Source organism: Planococcus citri, chromosome 2 (assembly GCF_950023065.1).
Source record: "Planococcus citri chromosome 2, ihPlaCitr1.1, whole genome shotgun sequence".
NCBI lineage: Eukaryota > Metazoa > Arthropoda > Insecta > Hemiptera > Pseudococcidae > Planococcus > Planococcus citri.
The window spans coordinates 27,289,479-27,298,384 of record NC_088678.1 but is presented as its reverse complement, the minus strand read 5'-3'; the positions used below and the strand labels follow the sequence as shown (position 1 = coordinate 27,298,384).

Below are 8,906 nucleotides of genomic sequence, written 5' to 3'. Positions count from 1 at the left end.
ATTGTGTATTCTAATTTAAAATTTTTGTTTCTAGTTAGCGATTATTTTTTGTTGAATTATTGCGATCAATTTGGTAGTGTCGTGTGGTATTTCAGGTAATTCAAAACATAAAAAAATGCAAATAATGACAATGTTGTTTTGATTTCATCAACTTACCTATTTATGCTTTGTTTTGTTTTTTTCTTAATTTTAGAAAAATGAATTATCCATTTTCAGTTATATTAGTACCTACTCTAAAAATAATAGAAATGTGACTAGATTCTCGTATTTTCTAATGTTAGTCATAAATTGATCAATTAGCCATTGCAATAAATAAAAATTTGTGTGGCTTTTTGGAAATGTATTCATCATGATGAGTATTCATTTGCAGCCTCAAAACGTTTTCAATGGTAAAAATATTGCAAAAAACACCTGTGGGTCGTGTCATTCCATGTCAATTCGGCCAAAAAAATGCGATTTTGAAAGTCATGTCTTTCAATTTCGCTCAAATTTTTTTTACAATATCTACCCACCCAGTAAGTAAGAAACCCGCAATCAGTTTGGTCCCAGCCTCCTCAGGGGGCGGGTGGGGGGGGGGCTTCCATTATTTTCACATTGTCTCGAGGTAATCAGCTTCCGCAGCGCATTCCTCCAAAACTATTATACTTTGATCAAAACTGATTTCACAGTTCGAAAGGGTATTGAATTTTGAACTTTTTAAGCATTTTGAAATTTTCAAAATGACGCTGTAAGTCGGAGCTACCATTTAAAATTCTGAAAAAATTTTCATAGATGTATCTTTTGATGCTTTTTCGAAATATTCAAGTTTCTAGATGGGATCTCTTGATAGAGGGGGGCCCCCACCCCCAATTTTGGGCAAAACTTTCAACAAAAAAATCTGGGGCATGTGATATATCGAATTGTATGTTTTTGGTAACGCTGAACACGAATATGACGTTAGATTTTTGATTGGACCCCATCCACGGCCTCCAGCACCTCCCCAAATGGATGTAAAAGTTCAAAATATGTTTTTTCCGTGCCTCCAACAATTTTTTTTTGACTTTTACCAATTATGGAGGTTCTGGGAGCCATAGGTGAGGTCAATTTGAAAAACTAAGGCTGTATTCGTGTTCAGCGATATCGAAAACATACTATTTCATGTGTCACACGATTGAAACCATTTTTTTCAGGTTACTGCCCTTGGGGAGGTGCTGGGGGCCGTGGATGGGTCCAATCAAAAATCTGACGTCATATTCGTGTTCAGCGTCACGAAAAACATACTATTTGATGTGTCGCACGAAAAAAAACATATTTTGAACTTTTACCCCATTTGGGGAAGTGCTGGGGGCCGTGGATGGGGTCCAATCAAAAATCTAACGCCATATTCGTATTTAGCGTTACCAAAAACATACAATTCGATATATTACATGCCCCAGATTTTTTTTTGAAAGTTTTTCCCAAAATTGTGGGTGAGGGTGCTCCCCCTCTATCAAGAGATCCCATCTTGAAACTTGAATATTTCAAAAAAGCATCAAAAGGTACATCTGTGGAAATTTTTTCAGAATTTTAAATGGTAGCTCCCACTTACAGCGCTATTTTGAAATTTGAACTTTTAGTTTGAAAGTTCAACTTTCAAATTTTGAACATTTCAAAATGCTTAAAAAGTTTAAAATTCAATACCCTTTCGAACTGTGAAATCAGTTTTGATCAAAGTATCATTGTTTTGGAGGAATGTGCTGCGGAAGTTGAGTACCTCGAGACAATATGAAAATAATGGAAGCCCCCCCCCACCCGCCCTCTGAGGGGGCTGGGACCAAACTGATTGCGGATTTCTTACTTACTGGGTGGGGAGATATTGTAAAAAAATTTGAGCGAAATCGAAAGACATGACTCAAAAACGTGTTGGTCGAATTGACATGGAATGACCCCTGTGTATGTGTGATAACTCGTTGATATAGTTGCCTATATAGAAGTATTGCAGGCGTAACTTGTGTTAATTTAAAAATACATACTTTTTGAGATTTTTTGTTGAACATTAGTGTATACTAATGTTATGTATACTAATTTGAAGTCGTTATCACAATTCTATTGTTGCTATCTCATTTTAATGAAGTTTTATACCTACCAATTATTAATTTGAGGTCACCGATCAGAATTGTAATATTATTACGTCGTGTATACATATATGCGGAAATGAATTCTCCTTACGCCAAAAAATAAAAAAATTTGTTATTGTCATTTTTTTTCTTACTCTAAAATTTACGAAGTTATTTTGAAGCTCAAATTAAAATTTTTGAATCGCTAAAAATTTTATTAAATTTACAATTTTTATTCTTTAAAAACTTCTTAAATTTTAGAGTAAGAAAAAAATGATAGGTAATACAAAATTTGTTTATTTTTTGACGCAGTAACTAGGTATTCATTTCCGCATTCATTTTTTTCATTGCGATTTTTTGAAATTAAAAATCATTTTGTACTTTTGTAGCCCCTTCAATTTGCAAGTGGTGGAAAAAGTCATGATATAGGTAATTTTGTTCATTTTTCGAAGTACTACCGACCCCCATGGCCAAAATTGGATTTTGGCTCTTGGATTTTGAACCATTTTTCTCAAGTTACTCGTACCCGGTTGTATCCAAATCTGAAATTTGTTGTACCACCACTCCCCGGACACCCACTCCGTATACAAGGAATCACTCATTATGTCATTCTATTCTTTCATTTGCCATAATTTTCAATAATCTACCAATTGAAATGGTGAATACTAATTCTCTCTATAGGTGAAATTGTTGAATTCTTCCGAGTTGGAAGAAGTTTGAATCATTGCACAGTAGTGGCCTCTGAAATATTTCAAGAGTAACTTGATCTGTTGGTTAATTAGTTTGCGAAGATTAGCGCGATCTACGGATTTTCTGAAAAAAATTCAATTCATCGACAAGATGGATGAAAGGAGAGAGAAAAATAGGTACCTACTAACAGTATCCTGAACCTGATGCACAATCTTACGTAATGTTTCTTTGAGAGATTGAGATAATGCATCTGTCCCGATTCGAAAAACTGTGGAAATGGTTTAACATCAAAACTAACCTTTTGACGTTATATGTATTTATTATTTAATCATTTTTCATCTATACAATATCTTTCAATTTTTCTAACTTCTTAATAAAAAATAAGTTGACATTTAACACAGTTACGAAGTGGGTACAAATTATTCACTACTTTTTCACGCCAATAAAGTAGGTACCTAATACCTATCATGTTGGGAGAGCATGAAAAAAAATGCAGAGTTCATCTTATGAAAGTATTGTTGGAAAATTTGCGATTTTGTAGTTGGCATTTTCAAGATCTTTGCCTCCCCCTTTGGTAAAATTGGTTTGCTTCGCCCCAGACCAATTTTTACGATTGCCATGTACAAATTTTCATCAATTAAACGAATGATGTGATGAACGTTTAATCAACTCAATACCTAATCGAGTAAAAATTAAAATAGATATGACGATATGACTTACATACATATATGAGTAATGCAATAAGCACGCAATATCATGTTTTATTCGCTGTAGGGTTTTCTCAAGAGATAGGTATGAAAGTGATAAGAAGCAATACTCAAATATGTACGTACAAAATACCGGTAGGTACATTTCATTTTCAGATAGCTCTTGAATAAGTACTCGTTTAACTGACCGGTGTGATATAAGTGTTTTAGTTGAAACTTCTTGTTAGAATTTTAATTGCAGATTTCGTGTAGGTAGGTAAGTGATCATGAACAGTTTTTATTATTATCAAACACTCCCTTCCACTTCTGTATTTATTTATTTATTTATTTATTGGAACTATATACTCACTTTCAATTTCAGATCTCGATCAAGAATGGACGAAAACACCGAAATGTCCTTGAAAATGTTCTTGACGTCGTTCAATTTTCTAATATTGTTCCTTTCGGTCACTTGCTTGATTACTCAATTAATCAAGTTTTTTAGATCCAATGGGCCTACTCTATCATTGGCAACTAAAAGGATTACAATGTATAGCGCGTACTTGCTTATAGTATACTTTCTCTCGTATGTTATTGGACCCTTCGTTGAATCTAATAATTCATGGTATCGAAAAGTTAGTTTATTTATGCGCATATTGCCGATATATTCATTACTTTTATTAGCTTATGACACATGCTTGTATCTGAGAAAAAATGCCGTATCTTTCCCGATAGAACGGAGTAATGATCAAAAATTTTACGTTCACTTTTCATATGAAATAATTGTTTCTTTATTATTTACTGTATATTATGAATATTTTCCTTCTATGCTGGGAGAAGGAAATGAAGTAATAGGTTTTCATTACGGTTGTATTATCTGTTTTATCGTTTCCCTGTGGTACGTTACCAAGGATGATCTCAATGAGTTATCACTACCGGGCGAATTTTCTTTATATTTGCGTATTTTGGCGGTAATTGGAATAATTTCCATCTCTCGATGTGCAGCGCTTGAAATCAGGCTCGCATTAAGGTGCCATGATGGAATTTCGACTCAACTACTGAACTACTTGGTGGAACTCTCTTTGAATGCCGAAGGATTGATTATTGGAATAGTTTACACGTTCAAGATTGATGCTTACCAAACTCAAAGAAAACTTGATCAATTAATGTCCGTAAATTCAGTCTGAATAGTGCAGCATTAGGTACCTATTGTATTTTGAAATGATATCAAATTATGAATGAATGCAGATAATGACAAATATTGTTTCAGTTTCATCAACTTATTTGTGCTTTTTTTCTTTAATTTTAGAACAATGAATTATCCATTTTCAATTTTATATTCGAGTGCTAAAAACAACAATAGAAATAGCTACTTATGATTATTAATCATGTATTTCTAGTGTTTGTAATAAATTTTAATTAATGGTAAAATATTACAAAAAGCACCAGTCGTTCGCTGAATGTTAAGATAATATTGATTACTTGTTGATATAGTTGCCTATAGAAGTATCTGCAGGAATATTTATTAATTTACAATCAGAAATATATTTTTTGAGATTTTGAAGGGAAAAAAAGAATTAGTGTATCGAACTAATTTGAGGTCGCTGATCACGATTCTGAGGTTATTACATAATTATATCATTCTAATTAGGTTGTATACCAATTTGATGTCGCTAAATACCTCTACATGTAGAATACTACCTAGGTACATACTACCTACATTTACATTGATTTCATTTTTTATCATTTTCATACTTAGTACAGTTTCAATTTTTTTATAAATAATGTAAATTATCAATAAAATATGTACTATAAATTACAATTCTTAATATGATTACTTCATTATTTTCATCAAAATAAAGTACCTACGTAGATACCGCAGACCATGAAAAAAAGAAATTTTCATATTGATAAAAGATTGGTAGTCGAGATCATATTATAAAACTGAAAAAAACAACATTTGCACAAACTTAATTTTGAAAAAAATTTCATGTGCTGCTCGATGTTTGAATAAATGCATTTCATGCAATTTAATAAAACTGAAAAAAAAAAAACAGGAGTTACATAATATTTTTTGTTTAAACAAAATAGATGTAAGTATCATTGTTTCAACAAAAATTAGAACTTTTTCAACGAAAAACAAATTTCTAACAATAAACAGTGGGCAGTTGGCAGTTATAATAATTGAACTAAATGTTAAAACCAAAAAGAAACACGAGAAATGTTGAATAATTCCTTCATATTATTGTTCCAGTTTAAAAAAAGGAAATTTTCAAATTTAAACTAATTTTTATTAAAAAACGAAAATTGTATTTAAAAAACTTGCATGAAATTCAATTTGAAAAACTGATTTCTAATAACACAATTTTTTTTTAAATTTTTTTAAAAACAAAAATCAAAATAATTGAAAGACTAAAAGTTCAATAAACCAAAAAAATGAGTCGAATAATTTTGTTAAATCAATTGATAAAAATCAAATACTGACAGTCCGTCATGTCACATACTTACTCACTGCTGGTGCTCACAATTTTGATCGGTTTGTCTTTGTACCTATACTTCGCATGTAGTTCAATCTTACAATCTATTCAATCAAGCCTGCTCCTGATGTTTCCTGTCATGACTTCTTGATATTGGTTCTTTGATAGGTGAACGAGGATAATTAATTATCCAATGAACCATTCTCTAAAATAAAACAGAATATCATAAATTATTTTTAGCCTAGGTACTCGTTTGTATGTACCTATTATGAAAAGTGAATTTAAAGAATTAAAAAAAAAATTGACCACTTTGGATTTTGTTTAAATTCACATCACAATTTCAAATTACTTAAATTGAAACTTCAAATAAAAAATCTTTATTTTTTTTCTATTGCAAATAAACGCACAATTGCAAGTTTTGACTCACTAAGTACTAAGTACGTGAGAATTTCGAATAATTTTCTTTTTTCAAAACTTGATCAATAATTAATATCATTTTTTAAATTTCAAATAAAAGCCTAAAAAGATCTTGAAAAAAAAAGTTGATTTAATGGATTTAATTTCATAATGTAATCTGATTTATATAATTGCGAATGCGAATTGCAAAATCACAAAACAAAGAATTAATAAAATCATTAAAACAATTTTTTAAATTGTAATTTTCGCAGCAGATATTCCTCTTTAAAAAAGTTGATTTTTTTTTTAGTAATGAAAACAATGTAGTCAGTAGTCACACTAGAAATTCAATTAAAAATTAAACTAACGTTTGTACTTGGAGTTGGGAGTTGAATAGTGTGGTCCTAACCAGGAATAAACGGCTCCAGCAATCCAGCCCATTTTGATTCCAACATAGGACTAGCATAACATTTATTAACCCGTACAATAAGAGCAGGCAAAAGATCATCACCTGTCAAAATTTTAAGTTCTTAAGTGCCTTTTTAGATTTTTGGTGAATTTTCAAAAATCAAATTTCGATCAAAATGTGAGAAAAAATCAAAATGTTACCAAATTGACCTAGAAAGCTAAAATTTGGGATATACCGTATTTTCGACCAGCCAAATTGATTAGAAACTGTTTCAACCCGTTTAGAGCGGCTGCAAACTAATTTCAATACTCTATGAAGTCGACTGCAGGTGAATTTTAAATCGTTTTGGAACCTCCAGCGATTTTTTGAAAATTACTGGAGCCTCCAGTAGATTTTTAAAACTCAAAATTTCCACAAAATTTCATCAAAAATGGAGTTAGAAACCTGAAATTTATCCTGTAAACTGATTTCAATACGCTACGAAGTCAACTGCAGGGGGATTTCAAGTCGTTTCGGAGCCTCCAGCGATTTTTTGAGAATTACTGGAGCCTCCAGTAGATTTTTGAAACTCGAAATTTCCACAAAATTTCATCAAATGGATTTGGAAAGCCGAAATTAATTCTGCAAAGTAATTTCAATACGCTATGAAGTCGACTGCAGGTAAATTTCAAGTCGTTTTGGAGCCTCCAGTAAGTTTTTGAAAATTACTGGAGTCTCCAATAAATTTTTGAAACTTGAAATTTCCCCAAAATTTCCTCAATGGAGACGTTGAAGCTGAAATTAACTATGCACTCCAATTTTAACACCCTCTGAAGACGACTTCAGGTGGGTTCAAGTAATTTTGGAGCCTCCAGTGATTTTTTGAAAGGTTTCATGGCATTTTTTGCAGAATTGAAATTTCCAAAAGTAGCTGGAACCTTCAAAACCACTTGAAACCACCATGCAGTCGACTTCATATTATTGTATTGAAATTAGTTTGCAGAGTAATCGGCTTACTAACCACATTTGATGAAACTTTGGGGAAATTTCAAGTTTCAAAAATCTACTGGAGGCTCCAGTAATTTACAAAAAATCGCTGCAGGCTTCAAAACGACTTGAAATTCATCTGCAGTCGACTTCATAGCGTATTGAAATTAGTTTGCAGAATTAATTTCGGCTTTCCAAATCCATTTTGATGAAATTTTGCGGAAATTTCGAGTTTCAAAAATCTACTGGAGGCTCCAGTAATTTTCAAAAAATCGCTGGAGGCTCCAAAACGATTTAAAATTCACCGGCAGTCGACTTCATAGAGTATTGAAATTAGTTTGCAGAATTAATCTCGGCTTTCCAACTCCATTTTTGATGAAATTTTGTGGAAATTTTTGAGTTTCAAAAATCTACTGGAGGCTCCAGTAATTTTCAAAAAATCGCTGGAGGCTCCAAAACGATTTAAAATTCACCTGCAGTCGACTTCATAGAGTATTGAAATTAGTTTGCAGAATTAATTTCGGCTTTCCAACTCCATTTGATGAAATTTTGTGGGAATTTCGAGTTTCAAAAATCACTGGAGGCTCCAAAACGACTTGAAATTCACCTGCAGTCGACTTCATAGTGTATTTAAATTAGTTTGCAGAATTTCAATATTCCTATCCTATCTAAACGTATTGTGGGCGCTTTAGACGAATTTTGAACCCAAAATTGATTCAATTTTTCGGAGTGTCATAAGTCTGATTTTCAAATTATGGAAAAATCGTAAAACGTACTGGAGGCTCTAGAATGGCTAGAAATGGTGAAATTCGGTTTTGGGGGAGTTAATGACTAATTTTCATCATTTGTATTTTTTTACTGAATAAAGTAAGCAGGTATGTATTTTGGTAAATTTTAAATTTCCAAAAATCTGTAAAGTTTGAAAAATCAAATTCGAAACGTTGTAATTTTGGCTATGGGGGTTTTAAACCATGCTCTTCTCAAAAATCACATTCCCGTTCAAATTGCAGGCCGTCGCCTCGAAAGGTTCCCTCGTAATCATAGAATGATACTAAAAATTGCAACAATCTACGTAGGTACCTACCTTTCACTTCTTGATCGACATCATTTTTTTGTTGCACAAGTGAACAGTGAACAATCGTACAGAAATAGTTTTGTCAATTTTCTTTCTGATAAATCTGAGCATTTTGAAGCCCAACTTTGTGAA

General features: G+C 32.0%; 1 long non-coding RNA gene across 1 annotated transcript; it reads left to right on the top strand.

Moving 5' to 3' along the window:
• Positions 1 to 3,512: 3,512 nt before the first annotated feature.
• On the top strand, positions 3,513 to 5,285 carry LOC135835289 (uncharacterized). The gene is made up of 2 exons (XR_010556852.1): positions 3,513 to 3,728; positions 3,834 to 5,285. It is a non-coding gene; the product is annotated as an uncharacterized LOC135835289 (long non-coding RNA).
• Positions 5,286 to 8,906: the final 3,621 nt, after the last annotated feature.